This window comes from Grampus griseus (genome assembly GCF_964374135.1).
Source record: "Grampus griseus genome assembly, chromosome: 13".
Lineage (NCBI taxonomy): Eukaryota > Metazoa > Chordata > Mammalia > Artiodactyla > Delphinidae > Grampus > Grampus griseus.
In genome coordinates this window covers 11,621,388-11,644,856 of record NC_139007.1, presented here as the reverse complement: position 1 = coordinate 11,644,856, position 23,469 = coordinate 11,621,388, and the positions used below count along the sequence as shown (strand labels likewise).

At 36.6% G+C, this 23,469-nt stretch overlaps 1 long non-coding RNA gene across 1 annotated transcript in view; it reads right to left on the bottom strand.

Moving 5' to 3' along the window:
• Window positions 1-23,469, bottom strand: part of LOC309831545 — a 74,541-nt gene that overhangs the window by 15,476 nt on the left and 35,596 nt on the right. The window contains exon 2 of the long non-coding RNA XR_014297599.1: window positions 1,502-1,557. This is a non-coding gene — a long non-coding RNA (uncharacterized lncRNA). The remainder of the gene's footprint in view (window positions 1-1,501; window positions 1,558-23,469) is intronic.

The window sequence follows — 23,469 nt, the reverse complement described above, 5'->3', positions numbered from 1 at the left end:
ACCATTAGGACACCTAACAGCTTGTTCCTCAAAAGAAGATCCTCTGTTTCTCTGGAGACACATGAACTCTCTCTCATCTCTGCCTCTCTCTGTACTTCTGTTTTGTTTTTTTCCACAGGCAGGCTTTTCCTATTTCTCTGTACACATGACCACCTTACCAGAGAACCGTTTACATCCTTGCTCAAGTGGACATCTCAGACTAATGAAAATATCAAAATTTCAAATCCAAATTCCTAGAAGAACATATTAGATGGGCCCAGCCTGAGACAAGTGTACAACTCTGGGTCAGTGATGCATGGCCAAAAAGCAGGGTCACAGGTTACTAATGTAGTTGCTAAAGGTCTGTATCTGAGGAAGGAGCAGTTCTTAGAGAAAACACTCTGATGGAATTGATTTCTCCCTTTTGTGTGCCTTCCCCAAATCTACTTAACATGTCTGTTATAGCACCTGTTAACACTGTTTCATTTGGTTTTTCCTTGTTTTTCTTCCTCACTCCTGCACCTTGAGGACAAGGACAGCTTGCTTAGGGTCCCTATCACCTAGCAGACATGAAATTAGGGACTAACAAGAGTTAATATTTATTTAGCACTTATTGTAGGCTAGGCATTAAAAAAATTTTTTTTAATTAACTTAATTCTTATAGCAGCCCTATGTAGAGAGAAATTCTAACGTTATTTTAAAAAATGATTAGATGGATGATGGTATCGACAGTGAGTCTTAGACAGGAACATAACACTGACTGTATAAATTTTTTGCTCTACCAAATACCCCATAACAATACCAGCTATAATATTTTTTGGTCAACGCGCTTATACCTTTTTTTACCACTTGGTGTCAGAGTTGTACTATTTGAATATATTAGTGCATTTAGGAAAGCTTTGAGGTTTGTTTATGTGTTTTGATTTTTGCTCTCTGTTTTAAGACTTTCTTAGAACATAACTGTGTTCTTTGCAGAGTCACTGAGGAGAGAAAATATTGCTTTGTCTTCCTCTGATATTTTTAGGTTAAACTGAATTTGCTGCCAGATTGGAAGAGAATGTTATTACCATAAGAAGTGCACACAGAGTTTAAGAGAGAATTCCTGGAGGCTCAAACAACTTTTTCTAACCTTTGTAGGAGGTGAGAGTTAGTCAGTCTCTCAGATTAACCCTCTACACAGAAACTAGTTGAATACCTCTTTCCCTTCCAAATGGAATCCAAGAGGACTTACCTCTCAAGGCTTATGACAAATTGATCTCTGACTGATGGATCAGAGAAGCAGGATAAATAATGGATGAAAGGATCCAGAATTTCAAGTATGAAAACAGTGGTAAATGATGATTAGAAGTAATTCATTAATTCATTCAACAAAGATTTATTGATCTGCTGTAATGTGCTAGGCCCTGCTTTGGGGAGATTTTCCTGACATCAGCTGACTATTCTTCTCAGCCCCCTCTGAGCTTTTATCTATGCCAGCATTCCTCACACATCCTGCGTTTGACAAACACAGGGAGAAAATTACCTGTTATGGAGAGACTCAGTCCAGACACATTGCAGGGTAAAGAATCATCTTGGTACCTGAAAAACACAAAGTATTCTTTTTTTCTAAATTCCGGTAAAATATACATAACATAAAATTTACTCAATCTTAACCATCAAGGTATTCTTAAGTATTTGCCTATTAGGATCAAAGTTTTTTGCTGTGAAATTTTAATGGAAGTGGAGTTCTAAAAATATGATTATTTGGTCATATTATGTCTTGTTTATATAAAAATGAATATGAAGAATTAGGAAGTAAGGAAAAGAAAAAGAAAAAGGTGATTTCTATGATTACTTGAAAAGTGGAAATATGTAGGTTCTATGTTTTTTTTAATATTACTTTATTGACTAAGAAATATAATCTCAAGTTTCAAAATTCAAAAACATAGGATATATATACCTATATATAAAAAACATAGAAGGAGATATATATATATATATATATAAAACATAGAAGAATATATATACATATTTATATATATTTAGCATAGAAGGATATATATATGCTTCTTCTCATCAGTGATCCCTAGCCACCCTCTTTCTCTTGCCAGAAACAACGAACTGTGTTAGTGCTTAAAAAATCTTTCCAGAGATATGTTACTCATATATATTCCAAAATGTATATATTCTCTATTCCCACATCCTGTTTACATTTATGGGACCACCTCTGCTCCTTACTTTTTTATAACTTAATAACAGTCTAGAATTCTCCATATCCTTACATAAAAAATTTTCTTATTCTTTCTTATGTCTTAATAGCATTTCATGGCTTGTCAGGCAAAATTGTGAAAGACTTTGAAATGGGAAAAGAAAGAAAGAAAGAAAGAAAAAAGATTACTGGCTGTCTTTTCAATGGAATACTAAGCATCCTTCAGTGAACCCTTTTATATTGGCTGATTCAGTAAGGGTCTGTGTCTTTCATTGTCTATAACAGAGCTATTTTAAACACCATAAGATGGAGAAGACAAAGTAATGAACATGAATTTTGACTGGTGGAAAGGCAACTGATTTCTTTCCCCATGCCCCACTCTTGGGCCCTTTCTTTGTATCTATTAACAAATTTATTTTAGTATTTTTGATGATATATCTCTATCTCTATCATCTCTATCTGTTCTTTAGATTCTTCTTGGAACCATTTGTAACATCTTACTGGTTCCTTCATCAATCAATGAGTTAAATCTTTGATATGTGTTAATTTTATATTTGTATGATAGTCATAATTTTACCTTTAGGAAAATAATTCTTAACAGTTTTGGTGGTCATCCACTGAACTGCCCAATGACAAAGCAAGGTCAACTGCATTGCTAGAAAAGTGCATTTCATGGTTTTGTTTTGGTAGGTCCTTTTCTTCACTTAGAGAAGTTCCTTTAGCATTTGTTGTAGAGCTGGTTTGGTGGTGCTGAATTCTCTTAGCTTTTGCTTGTCTGTAAAGCTTTTGATTTCTCCATCAAATCTGAATGAGATCCTTGCTAGGTAGAGTAATCTTGGTTGTAGGTTCTTCCCTTTCATCACTTTAAATATATCATGCCACTCCCTTCTGGCTTGTAGAGTTTCTGCTGAGAAATCAGCTGTTAACCTTATGGGAGTTCCCTTGTATGTTATTTGTCGTTTTTCCCTTGCTGCTTTCAATAATTTTTCTTTGTCTTTAATTTTTGCCAATTTGATTACTATGTGTCTTGGCATGTTTCTCCTTGGGTTTATCCTGCCTGGGACTCTCTGCGCTTCCTGGACTTGGGTGGCTATTTCCTTTCCCCTGTTAGGGAAGTTTTCGACTATAATCTCTTCAAATATTTTCTTAGGTCCTTTCTCTCTCTCTTCTCCTTCTGGGACCCCTATAATATGAATGTTGTTGCATTTAATGTTGTCCCAGAGGTCTCTTAGGCTGTCTTCATTTCTTTTCATTCTTTTTTCTTTATTCTGTTCCACAGCAGTGAATTCCACCATTCTGTCTTCCAGGTCACTTATCCGTTCTTCTGCCTCAGTTATTCTGCTATTGATCCCTTCTAGTGTATTTTTCATTTCAGTTATTGTATTATTCATCTCTGTTTGTTTGTTCTTTAATTCTTCTAGGTCTTTGTTAAACATTTCTTGCATCTTCTCGATCTTTGCCTTCATTCTTTTTCCGAGGTTCTGGATCATCTTCACTATCATTTTCTGAATTCTTTTTCTGGAAGGTTACCTATCTCCACTTTATTTAGTTGTTTTTCTGGGGTTTTATCCTGTTCCTTCATCTGGTACATAGCCCTCTGCCTTTTCATTTTGTCTATCTTTCTGTGAATGTGGTTTTCCTTCCACAGGCTTCAGGATTGTAGTTCTTCTTGCTTCTGCTGTCTGCCCTCTGGTGGATGAGACTATCTAAGAGGCTTGTGCAAGTTTCCTGATGGGAGGGACTGGTGGTGAGTAGTGCTGGCTGTTGCTCTGGTGGGCAGAGCTCAGTAAAACTTTAATCCACTTTTCTGCTGAGGGATGGGGCTGGGTACCCTCCCTGTTGGTTGTTTCGCCTGAGGCGATCCAGCACTGGAGCCTACCCAGCTCTTTGGTGGGGCTAATGGCAGATTCTGGGAGGACTCACGCCAAGGAGCACATCCCAGAACTTCTGCTGCCAGTGTCCTTGTCCCCACGGTGAGCCACAGCCACCCCCCGCTCCAAGAGTGGAGTCTCTGTTTCCCCCAGTTCTGTCGAAGTGCTGCAATCACATCCCTCTAGCCTTCAAAGTCTGATTCTCTAGGAATTCCTCCTCCTGTTGCTGGGCCCCCAGGTTGGGAAGCCTGACGTGGGGCTCAGAACCTTCACTCCAGTGGGTGGTCTTCTGTGGTATAAGTGTTCTCCAGTCTGTGAGTCACCCACCCAGCAGTTATGGGATTTGATTTTACTGCGATTGTGCCCCTCCTACCGTCTCATTGTGGCTTCTCCTTTGCCTTTGGATGGGGTGTCCTTTTTGGCGAGTTCCAGTGTCTTCCTGTCGATGACTGTTCAGCAGTTAGTTGTGATTCTGGTGCTCTTGCAAGAGGGAGTGAGTGTACATCCTTCTACTCCGCCGTCTTGAACCAATCTCCCATTTTATTATTATTTTCTGTTTGTTTCCTCTATTATTCCTCTTTTCTCCCTTGTCTGCCTTCTTTTTGATATTTGAATATTTAACAAAATTTTTATTTTATTTATCTATAGACTTTTTAGCTAGATCTCTTTGCATAAAAATGTTTTGGTGACTACTTGACATAAAAATGTAGAAACCATGAAGCTTTTTTATAAACCAATTAACTATCCCCTCTACCATTCTTGATGCTGTAAATGTCATATGTATTACATCTACGTGTATTTTAAACCCCAGAAGACAATATTTAATATTTACTTTAAATAGTCATGTAGTTTTTAAGAGAGGAAAAATAGTCTTTTATATTTACCCATAGTAACAATTTCTAAAGCTCTTTATTTCTTCTTGAAGATTTGAGTTTCCATTCCATTTCACTTTTCTTTCAGCCTACAGAAGTTTTGGGTTTTTTTAGAGCATTTCTTATAGTGAATTTCTTTTAGTTTTCTATTGCATGAAAATGTCTTTATTTTGCCTTTATAGGTGAAAGACATTTTCACTGGATATAGAATTCGAAATTGACAGCTTACTTTTTCTTTCAGCACTTTAAAGATATTGTTTCACTGTCTTCTGATCAGTATAGTTTCTGGTGAGAATTCAGTGTATAGTCAAATGGTTGTCCCCCTATGGGCAATGTATCATTTTTCTCTGGCTGCTTTCAAGATCTCTTTAATGTTGCTTTCTAGCAGTTTGACTATGATGTGTACAGGTGTGGTTTTCTTTCTTTCTATTTTTTTTTGCCTGCACAGTTTACAGGATCTTAGTTCCCCGACCACCTATTGAACCCAGGCTCCCCACAGTGGAAGCATGCAGTCCTAACCACTGGACCGCCAGGGAATTCCCAGGTGTGGTTTTCTTTGTATTTTTTCCTTCTGAGCATCTTGAATCTTACGTTTTTGTCTTTCACCAAATTTAGATGTTTTGGGCCATTATATTTCAAATAATTTTTTCTCCCTCTTTCCTTTTGGGACTCTGATACATGTATGTTAGACTTCTATTATTGTCCCACGGGTTTCCAAGACTCTGATAATCTAAAAAAAGCATTTTTTTTTCTTTTTTTGGCTGCACCATGTGGCTTTTGGGATCTTAGTTCCCTGCCCAGGGATTGAACCTGGGCCCTTGGCAGTGAAAGTGCGGAGTCCTAACCACTGGACTGCCAGGGAATTCCCTCAAAAAATATCTTAAAAAAATATTTTTGTCTTTTAGGTTGGATACTTTCTATCGATCTATTTTCAAGTTCACTGGTTCTTCTGTCATATCCAATATGCTGTTAAGCCTGTTCAGTGAGGTTTTATTTTCAAAATTGCATTTTTTTTAAGCTCAGGAATTTCCTTTTGGTTCTTTTTTATAGTTTCTATATTTTTTTCTGCTGAGATTCTTGATGTTTTCATTAATGCAAGCATATTTTCTCTTATTTCAATGAGCAGAGTTATAAAGTCTGCTCTAAAATCCATGTCTGCTAATTTCAACACCTAGATCATTTGGGGATTGGTCTTGGTTCATGGTCTTGTCTCTTGAAAATGGGTCACATTTCCCTGGTTCTTCATAAGTTGAGCATTTTGGATTGTATGTTGGACATTGTGGGTTGTTGTGTAGTGAAGGCTCTATATTATATTTCTCCAAAGAGTGGTGTTTTTTTGTTTTTTTTAAGTGAGAAGTTAACTTGGCTAATCTCAAACTGTAAAGACATTTTCTTGTGCAGCAGCTCAACTCTCTATTTTACCTTTAGCTGAGGTATTGGAGTCTGCTCCATTCGTATATGCCCAAGTTCAGAGACTTGGGCAAAGTTTATAAGCAGAATTCAGGGCTCTCCCTTTCTGGATCACATCTTTCTCCCCACCCTCTCAACTTTTCAGGATCTGTGGTTGCTCTAAATTCCTCTGATTCTTTAGTCCACAAAGACTGTTTTCTATTAGAGTATTAGGCATGCTCCTCAGTGCTAACTTCGGCCTGCCCTCGGGGCAAAATTTGTAATAATGGAAAACTCATTCTCTTCTGATCCTTCTCCCAAGTTTTGATTCTTCCAGAATCTGCTTGCTTACTTTCCAGTGACTTCACTTTCCAGGTTTTCTTGTTTGCTTTTTTTGTATGGAGTTTTTAGTTGTTGTTTGCGAAAGATCCTGATGGGATCTTACTTGGCCATCTGAGTCATATTCCACATGGTACCTTAGTGCGATTGAGTCTTTTTTCCCCAAATTGTAACCTGATAATTTTACTGACTTTTCTCATTCTTTATCTCACTTTTCCCACTCCTTCACATGTTCTTCCTAAATTACCCACATCAGTGTTTATCTCAGGGTCTAATTTAGGGGTGACACAAATTAAGACCCACTCACTCATTAAATCATTTGGTCATTCACACATTATTTAATTTAATCCCTCCAACAGCCATTAGAAGTACACTGTGAGAAGAGCTGCACTGTTATGTCTGTCTTACATGTGACTGATTTTTTAGTGAGATTGTATTATGCCTTTGATACTATATTCAATAAGTGGTAGAATATAACTTCAAAGCTAAAAGTGTGTGATTCTAAAATTTTACGGCACTGTGTGTTTCGGATTAGTTACTTTACCTCATCCTTGTTTTCTCATATGTAAAAAGGGGATAATAAAGTATGTAACACACAGGATTATTGTGTTAGTTACATGAGATATTGTGGATACGGGACCTAGTGCTTACAAAATATTAGATATTATATCAGTCAGCTTTCACTAGACGGCAAGCAATCTCAAATTTTCAGTGGTTTACAATAACAAATATTTATTTCTTTTCAGGTTTATAGTGTCAGCTACTGATTGGATGTTGTGATTTTACTCCAGACTACAAGCTGATTGTCCTCTACATATATCCTTATTTTGAGACCTAAACTAAAGGAAAGCCTTATGTTTTTCTCATGGCAGAGGGCATAGGAGCTAGGAGAGTTCTGGAATCTTTCAATTCCTCAAGAACTTCTGTTTGGAAGTGCTACATAGCAAACATTCCATTGGCCAAAGCAAGTCAGTTGTCTGAGCCCAAAGTAAAAGGGACTGGGGAAACATATTTTATTCATGAAGAAAGAGGGAGTGAATAATTACAAACAAGAATACCATCTACCACAGGTATAACAGTCATTTTTGCTCCCATGGCATACAGTTACTATTTTCCAACAACTGGAGTAGAAGGTTAATCATAAAAATGGCAAGGGTACAGGGAGTATTTTATTAAATGCCAAAAGAAGAAAAAGTTCAGACAAGAGATGCTGTGGACATTCAGAGAGAGTTAATCTGTGAACCACAGGGACTGGGAAAGGTGTCATGAATGAGAGGGGCCTTTAGCTGGGTCTTGAGAGATGAGTAGGGTTTGGGTAAAAGTCATTCTAAGCAGTTGTAGCAGGATGAGCAAAGGGACAGAGGTGGACTATTTGGCCCTGTTACTGGGGTGTTTTTGGTGGGAGGGGAGTCACTGGAGGCAGGTTGGAGAGCCTGGATTTCAGGCAGGAGACAAAAGGGAGAACTTAGGAAATTGTGGGCAAGGTTCAGAATCATAAAGTTATTTTAGAAAGATTGGCTTGGCTGTCCTACAGAAGGGAAAATGGGTGTCAGCGAGGATTTCTCCAGCATGATACACAGTGGCCATTCTTCTCTCTTCAAAGTTGCACACTGGCTCTGTGAAACAAATCTATGACAAAAATGTGGTGAGCATGACAAATATTTCCTCAATGCAGACTTGACTCCCACTAGTAAGAAAACGAAAATTGTCTTACTTGTTTTTCTCTGAATCTTCTGTCTGACCAAATAAAGAGCACGCTTTGGTAGGAGACAGTAATTCCCACACAAAAACATAATTCAAGTAATGTATTAGATAGGCTGGGTGTACAACGAAGCATTGCAAACTGGATGAAAATATTTGTGCACTGTCATTTTATTTTGCTTTTGAACTAACCAAGGGAAGACAATTTGAACACAGTTTTCTGTTGTGCACTTCAAAATAGAGAAACGATTTCTAAAATTTTCCATCTTTGAATTCCTTAGCAAAGTACAATGCCCAGAAGCTTTTGGAAAGCAGTGACAGGGGCTGTGGTAAGAGTTTCCACCTATTCTTTTATTCAATTAGTTTTCTATGTGCTGTGGTTGTCTGGGTTCATTAATGACTTCTGGTATTTGTTATGTTGATGTTGCTCTATTTTAGATTTGAAAATCGATAGCAGAGGTTTGAATGAGATTATTTGATTTTCAAAATTAGATTTATGACTTAGCTAAGTGAAAAAAGAAAAAGTAATGTATGTATTTATCAACCCTTAAACCAATCACTTAAAGATTAAGATTTCTTTTCAGATCTATTGGACCATCCTTATTCCTGCCATGAAACTACCTTACTTCATAGTATGCTGCTGATTTTTGTATGGTTTTATAATTAAAAGGCAAAACTGGCTAGCAAAAACAGACCAAATGGCTTTCATTAACTTTGAAAATACTTGTTTTCCAGATAGGAGCTGACAATGCCAATCTATAGCCACTATCTAACACAGAGGTCATATGCCCAACCACATACACGTCTTAGGAAAAGAAGGATCAAAAAAGCTTGAAATAACCTTAAAATTCTCCAGAGTGATGTAGATATTATACATGAGAAACAAAAACTTAAATTTCACTAATAGTTTTTTTCTATCAATTATGCAATTTAGCAAAGACTTGTAGGTCAACTAAACACTGTGAAAAAAAAACCTCACTTTTTTGAAAGGACAATGAATGCTATTAAAAAATTGAGATACTTTGTTTTTTACTTGGGTTGTTTTTACCAAAACTTAATACCCATGAGATTTTCGCTGGTCTTTTAATGCTTCCTGTGTTGTACTAAACTTGTATGCTCCTGTTTTTGCCCTATCAACTTCTTTTTTTAAACAACACAAATTTATTTATTTATTTATTCATTTATTCATTCATTCATTCATTCATTTATTTTTACATCTTTATTGGAGTATAATTGCATTACAATGTTGTGTTAGTTTCTGCTGTACATCTAAGTGACTCAGCTATATGTATACATATATCCCCATATCCCCCCCCTCTTGTGCCTCCCTCCCACCCCCCATCCCACCCCTCTAAGGTCGTCACAAAGCACCGAGCTGATCTCCCTGTGCTATGCAGCAGCTTCCCACTAGCTATTTTACATTTGGTAGTGTATATATGTCAATGCTATTTTCTCGCCTCGTCCCAGCCTCCCCTTCCCCTCCTGTGTCCTCAAGTCCGCTCTCTACGTCTGCATCTCTGTTCCTGCCCTGCCACTAGGTTCATCAGTACCATTTTTCTAGATTCCATATATAGGCATAAACAACACAAATTTATTATCTTGCAGTTCTGCAGGTCGCAGGTCGAATATGGGTCTCACTGGGCTAACACCAAAGTGTCAACAGGGCTTCACTCTTTTCTAGCCGCTCTAGGGGAGAACACTTTTCCTTGCTTATTTAGATTGTTGGCAGAATTCAGCTTCTAGCAGTCATGGACTGAAGCCATCTCCATGTCCTAGCTGGTTGTCAGCTGAGAGCATTCCCAGCTTCTAGAGGCTGCCCACGCACCCCTTCCATTTTCAAAGCCAGCAATTTTTCTGCCATTTAAATTTTATTTTGAAATTGTAATGATTAAGTTCTATATACGTTTCCTTATTTAGTGTGTCCTTCTTGGCCCATCTGAGATGGGAAGTAGGACGGGAGTTGATCAATAAATGGATTCATGGAAAACCACCATGAATTCTGTGCTTCAGATTTCACAGCTTGCGCTAAACATTTCTTGAATTTGGAGGAGCTGCTAAGCCTCTCAGTTTTCTCATCTTCAGGAGGGAATGGAATTAGATGATTTATAAGGTCTTTCCTAACTCAAGACCCTTATATTTAGAAATGCAGTTCCTTCCATGAAGTCTTTCGCGATCTCCAGTGATGTCTCCAGCTTTCAAAACTCATGGTATTTGTGGGCTTTTCTTTTTTGCCTCACATAATCTTTCAGTTTTATAACAGTCATAGCACATAACATAGTGCTTTTGTCCTCCAGCTTTTTATTTAAAAATTTTTTAAACTGGCAGGAATTTGGAATTTGAAAGACAAGTACAATGAACTCCCATCTATCTCTAAACTGTATATATAACATATGAAAATAAGTTGAAGGCATCATGATACTCAGCATTTCCTAAGAATAAGTACGTTCTTCTACCAGCATCACATCTAAGAAAACAATGCTTTAATAATATCTAACTTATATAGCTCATATTAGAATTTCCCCAATTGTACAGAACATAACTTTTACAGCTGTTTTCATTTTTCGATTCAGGATATGATCAAGGATCATACATTATGTTTTCTTGCTATGAGATTTAATCTAGGACATTACCTTGTTTGGTTTTTTTATGACATTGCTATTTTTGAAGAATATAGACTATGTAGCTGTCATTTGGAATGTCTCACATTCTGAGTTTGTCTTGTGATGTTCTTTGATTAGATTTAGATTAAACGTTTCTGGCAAGGCGGAATCACAGTTGATGTGCACTTACTGCATTACACAGGAGGGTCAGCGAGTCCCTTTGTCTTACTATCAGTGGTGCAAAGTATGATCACTTAGCTAAGGGCAGACTGCCAGATGGCTCCATTTTGAAGGTATATTTTCCTCTTTGAAGTTGGTACTTAACAGACCATGTGAATATACTGTTCCCCATCAACCTTTAAGCAATATTTTTATCATCCATTAATAATTTTTGCCTAAATTAGTTATTACATTGGGGAAGGCAAAATGGTTTGTTTTAAAAAATTCTTTCATTCCTTTGTAGTTATGAGCTGTCATTCCTCTATCAGGAGAGTTTTTCCTCTCCCACTCCTTTTTTTTCCCCTTCTCACTCTACTTCTTTTGAGAACCACCAAGGACTCCATTTTTTATTCAACATGTTTTAATCCTTTACTGTTTTCAGTTTTTCTGATGCTCGGATTATCCCAGATTGAGCCATTGAAAGCCTCTTCAAATCAGGACACAACTTCACTAGTCTTGAGTACCTCCTTGCCTTGTGGTGTAAGACGTTTCAGACTCACCTTATATTTTTCTCTGCCCTAGGCCTGGAACCAGCCACTTTTCCAAAAGAGTCTTGGTTTCTTTCAGTGTGAAATGAGATTTCAGTTAACACAGTCTGTGCTCTAGGAATGCTCCTTGCCAGTGGGATAATCATTGTTTCTAGGCTTTTCCAGTGCAGAGAGCCAGGAATTTCTTTTTAAGAAGAATTATATAATGAGTTATAATAATATATCCAATTCAAGTTTAGGATTACACAGTTTCTACTAACTGCTTCTGTCTTACATTTTTACTTCTTTTCTTCCGTGCCAAGAATCCTGGTTCTCAGTGACAATAGGGGTGAAAGGATTAGCACATCACATAATTACTCATCTGCTTTATCATGTATTATATGCATCATAATCTCAGAATAACACTGTTGTCTACAATATGATTACTGAAAATAGATACAAATTTTTTTGTGTAGTTATTTGCATCCTTAGGGTATATCTCTCTAGAGGTGTACAATCACAATTTATATTTAAAGTCACTTGGATGTTAGCCAAAAAAGAATGAAATATTGCCCTTTGCGACAACATAGATGGACCTAGAGGGTATTGTGCTAAGTGAGATATGTCAGACAGAGAAAGACAAATATTATATGATTTCACTTATATGTGGAATCTAAGAAACAAAACAAATGAACAAACATAACAAAACAGAAGCAAATTCATAGATAGACAACAAATAGGTGGCTGCCAGAGGGGAGGGGGTTATAAGGATGAGTGAAATAGATGAGGGAAATTAAGAGGTACAAACTTCCAGTTATAAAATAAATAAATCACATGAATGTAATGTACAGCATAGGGAATATAGTTAATAATAGTTTAAACTGTATGCTGACAGATGGTAACTAAACTTATTGTGTGATCATTTTGTAATGAATAGAAATATTGAATCACTGCATTGTGAATCACTGCTGTAGGTCAATTATACTTCCAAAACCAACCAACCAACCAAAAAAACTAATAGAAAAAGAGATAAGATTTGTGGTTACCAGAGGTGAGGGATGGGGGCAGGGGAAATTGGATGAATGCAGTCAAAAGGTACAAACTTCCAGTTATAAGATAAGTAAGTACTAAGATATAATGTACAGTATGATAAGTATAATTAACACTGCTGTATGTTATGTATGAAAGTTGTTAAGAGTGTAAATCCTGAGTTCTCATCATAAGGAAAACAAATTTTTTTTCTTCTATTTTTTATCTTATGTGAGGTGATGGGTGTTCACTAAGCTTATCGTGGTTATCATTTCATGATGTACGTAAGTCACATCACTATGCTGTACACCTTAAACTTATACAGTGTTGTATGTCAATTATATCTCAATGAAACTGGAAGAAAAAGTCACTTGGAAAAGTTATTTTCTGTGTGAATGTAGCACCAATTGGATATAATTTTAATTTCATGTGTTAAAGATTGTTCTCATTTAATTTAAAAATGAATACAATTCAAAATGAACATTTCAGTATTTATTCTTGCTTTTGTTTAATATATATGCTTATTTTATATATATATGTAATTTTTTATAGGGAACATCTTAGTTCATAGTAACAGTAATATGTTAACTTATTTACAGTGTCCTAAAACGCATGTAAAAGTTTCAGAGTTTCAATACAATATCACTACTAACAATGCAATACCAAGTAAAGTTAAAAAAATTTTTTTTTGTCATTAGAATATATCCCATTAAGGATGTACAGTAATGGCTTCAAATGTTACTTGAATTAATTCTTTTTTCTGTTTGATTTTTATAACTTGATACATTTAGGTTCATCTGTTTGTATTTGTGTTCAACTTAATGTTTTTTTTTTACAGCCATTTCATTTAATTTTTGATTATGTAAAAACATTTGTATGGTTCAAAGGTTGAAACTATATAAGATGGTATGTTCACTAAAGTGTCACTCCTTCCTTATTTCTTCTGTTCCACCCCCCACCCATCCTCTATAGGGAAACATTTTCTTTTTTTGGCTTACACTTCTTTTCCTCATTTCGAAAAAACATATATTTCCCTTTCTTAATCAACGGGTAATATATAATAGACTTTTTAAACTTTGTTGTGTTTACTTAACAATATATCCTGAAAATGACCCCATATTGATTCATAGAGATCTCTCTTATTCTTTTCTTTTTTATGTCTATACAGTATTCCATACTACAATCTATTCAAGCAGTCTCCTATAAATAAGCATTGCCTTGTTTCCAATATTTTCCTGTTATAAATAATCTTGTAATTCATGACTTTATGCATATGTTGTTATATATATATATATATGGATATGCCACAATTTGGTTCTTTATTTAAAAAATATTTATATGCTAATTATTTTATTGAGTTGCATTGAACTTTTGGGGAATGGGGCAATGGCATACACTTAGCAGAGCCTGCGAATCTATTTATAAGATGCTGCAGTTGAACCAGTTCTTGGCTTACTTTATGACAAACATTTAGATACTGGAGTTGCTTCATCTTTGCCACATATATTGAGCTCTCAGTATGTCTAATGCAATGTGCTTCCTCAGAGATGAAGACAAAGTCCTTACCTTTCAGGAACTGACAGTCTATCCCCAAGTTTGTAACCTGGCTCAAATTTGAATCACCTGGAGAGCTTTTAAAATGTACTGATCCACGTTGCCCCTTCTAGACCTCTTAAATCAGATTCTCTGTGTTTAGGCCCCCATCTTTTTTTTTGTTTTAACTATCAGTGTGATTCTAGTTGCAGTCAAGGTTGAGGACCACTGATCTGTAGGTAGATGTGACCATACCTGGTAGGTGTCACAAAGTGTGAAGGGTGTGAAGGAGATGGAAAGAGTCTCTTGGGCTGGGAATATTTGGACTCATGGAACATACAGGATTTGAAATAGTAAAATAAGAGGATAAATGTGACTTTGAGAGGAGGAAGACATAGAAGTTGGCAAGAGCAACTGAGTTGTGACTAATGCATGGGAAGGAGTATGTGGTGAAAATGAAGACAGTAGGAACTTTGAGGCCTACTGTGGTGTACTTAGAATAATAGAAAATTCAGGTCAGATGATGGGTTAGGGAAGGAAAAGGGCAGCAGAAAACGTGTTTGGAGTTTCAGAAATAGAAAGCAATGATCTGACAAGATGATGTGTCCCAATCTCCCTACTAAATTTTTTGATATACAAATGAGAAAGCAGACTAATATTCAATAGAAGACATTCTGCAAACCACACAGTTTCGAGCACCAGTGGTGCTACCCGCCTCTGATCCAGACTTTCCTCCTCCCCGTGTGGTCTCCTGAGCACGAGCCAGGCTTCTCCAGACCCCCTCGTCCCCAGGCTCTTGCCCACCTCCCTTAGGGTCCTTGGTGACCTCACACTCCCTCTCCTGGGCAGAGTAAGGAGTTGGTTCTACTGTTTTCCCAACGGACCCATATGGTGTAAACTTTATGGCTGCTCCCCTGACGACCCATTTTGTAAGTCATTAAACAAACCAAACTGCACTGAATATTGACTTTTTTCTTTTTTGTTTTCTTACCAACTTTCTTACTGACAGAGGAGTGGGGAGACAAGAAATTATGGAGAAAAAGAAGTGAATATTTCAAAATTATCTTTTTCTAATCAAAACAAGGATAATTTTCTTTACTTGCTCAAAGGTCACACTAAACATGTGATACCTGGTTTTCTGATTCCAAATCTCCTAATCCCTTGGTGACTCATGTGACTAAATTAAGATGTTAAAACATGATAGATTATTAAAAAAGAGCAAATAACTACTAATTTTTTTGCCTTTCAATTTTTGTATTAGAGCGTATTTGACCAAAATAGAACAGAGCCGTTTATATATTTCAAAATATAGATATTACTGTGTTACGAGGTTCGGGAGTCTACTTTTCGGTCGAATGATCTATCTGTCTGGCAAAGAATGTCTTATTTTAATTTGGCATTTGGAGTGTCAGGCTGGTGCCAGGGCTGCCTCACGCCAGAGGGTCAGGGAAAATCACGCTGTAAGTAGGAGGGTGGCCACCAGGTGGCAGTCAAGCACTACCCGTCAGCGTCTGAGTTCAGGTTAGTGTGTATGATGGCGAAACAACTAATTTTGTTGAAAAACAAATGTGTTTAATTTTAAGAGCTTTCTCTCTCATATGTAGATAAAGTCTAATATGGACCGCAGACCCCATTATTAAAATCCATCTAAACCAAGATAAAGTTTTATTACTTATCTGCCATAAATATAGTTTCGTTTCTCTCGCATACTGGAAAACAAAAAGGGAGATGATTGAGTACTTATATATTATTGACCATATACTTGAAAATATATGTCAATAAATAGTGCCTAACAGTCTTCTGTCAGAAAAATGTCCAGAACTTCTGTGCAAAAGGGAACTGCAGTAGGGTTCCTGAGCTGTCACGATGTACCTCTACCTGACATTTCTCTGGAGAGACCTCTTCACCTCAGAGGGTGTCCAACTTTGCAAGCTCCCTCCACAAGTATGGAAAATGATGAACATGAGACTGTCTTACTTTTATAAAAAGATCATATTATTATTCTCAAAGTTAACTTTTTGTAAATACTTTAACAAAGTATTTATTTATAAAGCATTTGAACATTTTGAAGAAAAATTTGGAGTTTCTATATGTAATTATAACCTTTTAGACCTATGCTAAATTAATGCCATCACAGAAAAAGCATAAAATTAAAATTATATCATCCTGATTGGTATAAATTAGTGTATCTCATTGTTACTGTTCCTTTCTCTTTTAGAGACTGCATGATTTGTACTCAGTTAATAATATCTTTTTGTTTTATAATTTTATTATGGAAATTTTAAAAAATATACGAAAGAAGAGAGACTAGTATAATGAGCCCGTTTATATTCATCTTCCAACTTCAATAATTACTAACATTCTGCATTATTGTTTCATCTATACCCTCCGACCTTTATTTTTCCAAGTATCTGAAGCATTTTAAAGCAAACCCAAGAGGTCATATCATTTCTCCTGTGAACACTTGTTTGTATCACCAATAAGTGAAAACTTAAAAGAAAGACACCAACCACATAACCGCAATACTGCTATCCCATTACTGGAGCTCTTGATATGTAGCTTTGTTTCAAAGATCAGTCAGGCAGTACAACATCCTCAGTGAAATAATATTTAAGTCTTGAGAGCTTAAAATGAGGGTATGCTGTAGGATGTTGAATAAATACTAATTTTAAAAAATAGGCAGAAAAAATAGGCAGAACTATTTTTAAGATGAAATATATTTATAGAGAGTATATTTTATTATTTAATTAAACTATAAAATCTCATATGTGAGTCATTGCACAAAGGGAAAGCATGTACATATCTGGAGACAGGCAAAGTTTTTTTATTTACATGTGTATATAAAATTTTGTACACGTTTACAAGTTAGATAAGTGTGTTCCAATGTGCATAGTTATGTTTTATTACCACAGTCTGGATGAAAGTTATACGAGTAAGACTACATTGGCTAAACTATGTCTGCCGTGAGGCATGAGACTTTCTGATGCACAGCTCTGTTTATTCTGGCTTCCCTTCTTTTTCAGACTTCATGTGACGTAATGTTCCCTATAAAAATCTGACATCAGTAAGCGTAGGAGCGGACTCGTTACATTTTCTGAAGGTAATCAGTGTTTTTAGGTTTTAGTATTCTCCTCCATGCCTGGCCATATTGACATTAGCTTCAGCTGAAGCAGGCGTGACCACAGAGTTCGTTTACCTCAAATAACTAAAGCTTAAGAACATGCCGCAGAGTTCAGCTAAGACTAGGAGAGGCATGCAATTGCATAGATGAATGTAAGTGATATTGCATATCTTTTTAGGAATGCAATGTTTAGATTATATCTAGTGGCGGTTAAGAGTAAACGGACAGCTTTTTTTTCTCTAAGATCTTGTATTGATAATACTTCCACGCTATTTCAATATTATATTAACCCGGTGTATTGCCTGTGTATGACAATTTTGCAGGGTTTTTCCTAGCACACTGTTAACTTAAAATCCAAAAGAATGCACAGATTAAATTGCAAATAGAAATCTAAAGTAACTGTTATTTCCTCAGATTTTTTTTTCAGTTGCTATTTGCTTTTTTTTTGAAGTTTTGAATTTTATTTTATTTATTTTTTTATACAGCAGGTTCTTATTTGTTATCCATTTTATACATATTAGTGTATATATGTCAATCCCAATCTCCCAATTCATCCCACCACCACCACCCACCCTGCCACTTTCCCCCTTGGTGTCCATATGTTTGTTCTCTACATCTGTGTCTCTATTTCTGCCCTGCAAAGCGGTTCATCTGTAACATTTTTCTAGGTTCCACATATATGCGTTAATATACGATATTTGTTTTTCTCTTTCTGACTTACTTCACTCTGTATGACACTTTGTAGATCCATCCACGGCTCTATAAGTGACACAATTTCATTTCTTTCTATGGCTGAGTAATATTCCATTGTATATATGTACCACATCTTCTTTATCCATTCATCTGTCAATGGGCATTTAGGTTTTTCCATAACCTGGCTATTGTAAATAGTGCTGCAATAAACATTGGGGTGCATGTGTCTTTCTGAATTATGATTCTCTCTGGGTATATGCCCAGTAGTGGGATTCCTGGGTCATATGGTAATTCTATTTTTAGTTTTTTAAGGAACATCCATACTGTTCTCCATAGTGGCTGTATCAATTTACATTCCCACCAACAGTGCAAGAGTGTTCCCTTTTCTCCACACCCTCTCCAGCATTTGTTGTTTGTAGATTTTCTGATGATGCCCATTCTAACTGGTGTGAAGTGATACCTCATTGTAGTTTTGATTTGCATTTCTCTAATAATTAGTGATATTGAGCAGGTTTTCATGTGCTTCTTGGCCATCTGTATGTCTTCTTTGGAGAAATGTCTATTTAGGTCTTCTGCCCATTTTTGGATTGGGTTGTTTGTTTTTTTAATATTGAGCTGAATGAATTGTTTATATATTTTGGAGATTAATCCTTTGTCCGTTGATTTGTTTGCAAACATTTTCTCCCATTCGGAGGGTTGTCTTTTCGTCTTGTTTGTACTTTCCTTTGCTGTGCAAAAGCTTTTAAGTTTCATTAGGTCCCGTTTGTTTATTTTTGTTTTTATTTCCATTACTCTAGGAGATGGGTCAAAAAAGATCTTGCTGTGATTTATGTCAAAGAGTGTTCTTCCTATGTTTTCCTCTAAGAGTTTGATAGTGCCTGGCCTTATACTTAGGTCTTTAATCCATTTGGAGTTTATTTTTGTGTATGGTGTTAGGGAGTGTTCTAATTTCATTCTTTTACATGTAGCTGTCCAGTTTTCCCAGCACCACTTATTGAACAGACTGTCTTTTCTCCACTGTATATCCTTGCCTCCTTTGTCATAGATTAGTTGACCATAGGTGTGTGGGTTTATCTCTGGGCTTTCTATCCTGTTCCATTGTCTATATTTCTGTTTTTGTGCCAGTACCATATTGTCTTCATTACTGTAGATTTGTAGTATAGTCTGAAGTCAGGGAGCCTGATTCCTCCAGCTCTGTTTTTTTCCCTCAGTACCGCTTTGGCTAACCAGGGTCTTTGTGTCTCCATACAAATTTTAAGAATTTTTTGTTCTAGTTCTGAAAATAATGCCATTGGTAATTTGATAGGGATTGCATTGAATCTGTAGATTGCTTTGGGTAGTATAGTCATTTTCACAGTATTGATTCTTCCAATCCAAGAACATGGTATATCTCTCCATCTGTTTGTATCATCTTTAATTTCTTTCATCAGTGTCTTACACTTTTCTGCATACAGGTCTTTTGTCTCCTTAGGTAGGTTTATTCCTAGGTATTTTATTCTTTTTGTTGCAATGGTAAATGGGAGTATTTCCTTAATTTCTCTTTCAGATTTTTCATCATTACTGTATAGGGATGCAAGAGATTTCTGTGCATTAATTTTGTATCCTGCTACTTTACCAAATTAATTGATTAGCTCTAGTTGTTTTCTGGTGGCATCTTTAGGATTCTCTATGTATAGTATCATGTCATCTGCAAAGAGTGACAGTTTTACTTCTTCTTTTCCAATTTGTATTCCTTTTATTTCTTTTTCTTCTCTGATTGCCGTGGCTAAAACTTCCAAAACTGTGTTGAATAATAGTGGTGAGAGTGGGCAACCTTGTCTTCTTGCTGATCTTAGAGGAAATGGTTACAGTTTTTCACCATTGAGAATGATGTTGACTGTGGGTCATATATGGCCTTTATCATGTTGAGTTAAGTTCCCTCTATGGCTACTTTCTGGAGAGTTTTTATCATAAATGGGTGTTGAATTTTGTCAAAAGCTTTTCCTGCATCTATTGAGATGATCATATGGTTTTTCTTCTTCAGTTTCTTAACATGGTGTATCACATTGATTGATTTGCGTATATTGAAGAATCTTTGCATTCCTGGGATAAACCCCACTTGATCATGGTGAATGATCCTTTTAATGTGTGGTTGGATTCTGTTTGCTAGTATTTTGTTGAGGATTTTTGCATCTATATTCATCAGTGATATTGGTCTGTAATTTTCTTTTTTTGTAGTATCTTTGTCTGGTTTTGGCATCAGGGTGCTGGTGGCCTCATAGAATGAGTTTGGGAGTGTTCCTTCGTCTGCAATTTTTGGAAGAGTTTGAGAAGGATGGTTGTTAGCTCTTCTCTAAATGTTTGACAGAATTCACCTGTGAAGCCATCTGGTCCTGGACTTCTGTTTGTTGGAAGATTTTTAAACACAGTTTCAATTTCATTACTTGTGACTGGTCTGTTCATATTTTCTATTTCTTCCTGGTTCAGTCTTGGAAGGTTATACCTTTCTACGAATTTGTCCATTTCTTCCAGGTTGTCCATTTTATTGGCATAGAGTTGCTTGTAGTAGTCTCTTAGGATGCTTTGTATTTCTGTGGTGTCTGCTGTAACTTCTCCTTTTTCATGTCTAATTATATTGATTTGAGTCCTCTCCCTCTTTTTCTTGATGTGTCTGGCTAATGGTTTATCAATTTTGTTTATCTTCTCAAAGAACCAGCTTTTACTTCTATTGATCTTTGCTATTGTTTTTTTTTGTTTGTATTTCATTTATTTCTGCTCTGATATTTATGATTTCTTTCCTTCTACTAACTTTGGGTTTTGTTCGTTCTTCTTTCTCTAGTTCCTCTAGGCGTAAGGTTAGATTGTTCATTTGAGATTTTTCTTGTTTCTTGAGGTAGGATTGTATTGCTATAAACTTCCCTCTTACAACTTCTTTTGTTGCATCCCATATGTTTTGGATCATCGTGTGCTCATTGTCATTTGTCTTTAGGTATTTTTTGATTTCCTCTTTGATTTCTTCAGTGATCTCTTGGTTATCTAGTAACGTATTGTTTAGCCTCCATGTGTTTGTGTTTTTTACAGCTTTTCCCCTGTAATTTATTTCTAATCTCATAGCGTTGTGGTAGGAAAAGATGCTTGATATGATTTCAATTTTCTTAAATTTACTGAGGCTTGATTTGTTACCCATGATGTGATCTTTCCTGGAGAGTGTTCCATGTGCACTTGAGAAAAAAGTGTAATCTGCTGGTTTTGGATGGAATGTCCTATAAATACCAATTAAATCTATGTGTTGTATTGTGTCATTTAAAGCTTGTGTTTCCTTATTAATTTTCTGTCTATATGATCTGTCCATTAGTGTAAGTGAGGTGTTAAAGTCCCCCAGTATTATTGTGTTACTGTTGATTTCCTCTTTTAGAGCTGTTAGCATTTGCCTTATGTATTCAGGTGCTATGTTGGGTGCATATATATTTATAATTGTTATATCTTCTTGGATTGATCCCTTGATCATTATGTATTGTCCTTCCTTGTCTCTTGTAACAGTCTTTATTTCAAAGTCTATTTTATCTGATATGAGTGTTGTTCTTCCAGCTTTCTTTTGATTTCCATTTGCATGGAATATCTTTTTCCATCCCTTCACTTTCAGTCTGTATGTGTGTCCCTAGGTCTGAATTGGGTCTCTTGTAGAGAGCATATATATGGGTCTTGTTTTTGTATCTGTTCAGCAAGCCTGTGTCTTTTGGTTGGAGCATTTAATCCATTCATGTTTAAGGTAATTATCAATATGTATGTCCCTATTACCATTTTCTTAATTGTTTTGGGTTTGTTTTTGTAGATCCTTTTCTTCTCTTGTGTTTCCCACTTAGAGAATTTCCTTTAGCATTTGTTGTAGAGCTTTTTGGTGATGGTGAATTCTCTTAGCTTTTGCTTGTCTGTAAAGCTTTTGATTTCTCCCTCGAATCTGAATGTGATCCTTGCCGGGTGGAGTAATCTTAGTTGTAGGTTCTTCCCTTTCATCACTTTAAATATATCATGCCACTCCTTTCTTGCTTTTAGAGCTTCTGTTGAGAAATCAGCTGTTAACCTTATGGGAGTTCCCTTGTATGTTATTTGTTGCTTTTCCCTTGCTGCTTTCAATAATTTTTCTTTGTCTTTAATTTTTGCCAAATTGATTACTATGTGTCTTGGCGTGTTTCTCCTTGGGTTTATCCTGTATGGGACTCTCTGGACTCGCTTCCTGGACTTGGGTGGCTATTTCTTTTCCCATGTTAGGGAAATTTTTGACTATAATCTCTTCAAATATTTTTTCGAGTCCTTTCTCTCTCTCTTCTTCTTCTGGGACCCCTATAATGCGAATGCTGTTGCGTTTAATGTTTTCCCAGAGGTCTCTTAAGCTGTCTTCATTTCTTTTCATTCTTTTTTCTTTATTCTGTTCCACAGCAGTGAATTCCACCATTCTGTCTTCCAGGTCACTTATCCGTTCTTCTGCCTCTGTTTTTCTGCTATTGAGTCCTTGTAGTGTATTTTTCATTTCAGTTATTGTATTATTCATCTCTGTTTGTTTGTTCTTTAATTCTTCTAGGTCTTTGTTAAACATGTCTTGCATCTTCTCGATATTTGCCTCCATTCTTTTTCCGAGGTTCTGGATCATCTTCACTATCATTATTCTGAATTCTTTTTCTGGAAGGTTACTATCTCCACTTTATTTAGTTGTTTTTCTGGGGTTTTATCCTGTTCCTTCATCTGGTACATAGCCCTCTGCCTTTTCATTTTGTCTATCTTTCAGTGAATGTAGTTTTCCTTCCACAGACTTCAGGATTGTAGTTCTTCTTGCTTGTACTGTCTGCCCTCTGGTGGATGAGGCTATCTAAGAGGCTTGTGCAAGTTTCCCAATGGGAGGGACTGGTGGTGGGTAGAGCTTGGTGTTGCTGTCATGGGCAGAGCTCAGTAAAACTTTAATCCACTTGTCTGCTGAGGAGTGGGGCTGGGTTCCCTCCCTGTTGGTTGTTTTGCCTGAGGCGACCCCACACTGGAGCCTATCGGGGCTCTTTGGTAGGGCTAATGGTGGACTCTGGGAGGGCTCACACCAAGGAGTACTTCCCAGAATTTCTGCTGCCAGTGTCCTTGTCCTCACGGTGAGACACAGCCACCCCCCACCTCTGCAGGATACCCTCCAACACTAGCAGGTAGGTCTAGTTCAGTCTCCTATGGGGTCACTGCTCCTTCCCCTGGGTCCCGATGTGTGCCCTCCAAGAGTGGAGTCTCTGTTTCCCCCAGTCCTGTCGAAGTACTGCAATCAAATCCCCCTAGCCTTCAAAGTCTGAATCTCTAGGAATTCCTCCTCCCATTGCCAGACCCCCAGGTTGAGGAGCCTGACGTGGGGCTCAGAACCTTCACTTCAGTGGGTGGACTTCTGTGGTGTAATTGTTCTCCAATTTGTGAGTCACCCACCCAGCAGTTATGGGATTTGATTTTATTGTGATTGCCCCTCC